The following is a 282-nucleotide window of genomic DNA, read 5'->3' as shown; positions in this document are numbered from 1 at the left end:
AATTCTTTAAACAATATAAAAAAATAAAAATAAAAAGTAGTTTTATATCTCTCACTCAATTAAAAAGTTTATTTTTGTTATAATATTTAAGACATAAAAAATAAGTTTACTTTTCTGTCTTTCTTCCTCTAAAAAATTAACTTTTATTTTTGTTATAATATTAATCTTCTTCTTTCTTGGTTAAATGCTCATATATATATTACACCACATAACTATATTAATTAAGAAACAAGATTCTTATCAAAATTCAAAACTTTTTAAAAAAATTAATCGAGATAATTC

The sequence above is a fragment of the Arachis ipaensis genome, chromosome B05 (assembly GCF_000816755.2).
Source record: "Arachis ipaensis cultivar K30076 chromosome B05, Araip1.1, whole genome shotgun sequence".
Taxonomy (NCBI): Eukaryota; Viridiplantae; Streptophyta; class Magnoliopsida; order Fabales; family Fabaceae; genus Arachis; species Arachis ipaensis.
The sequence above is the reverse complement of the archived record's forward strand: the minus strand, read 5'-3'. Positions refer to the sequence as shown.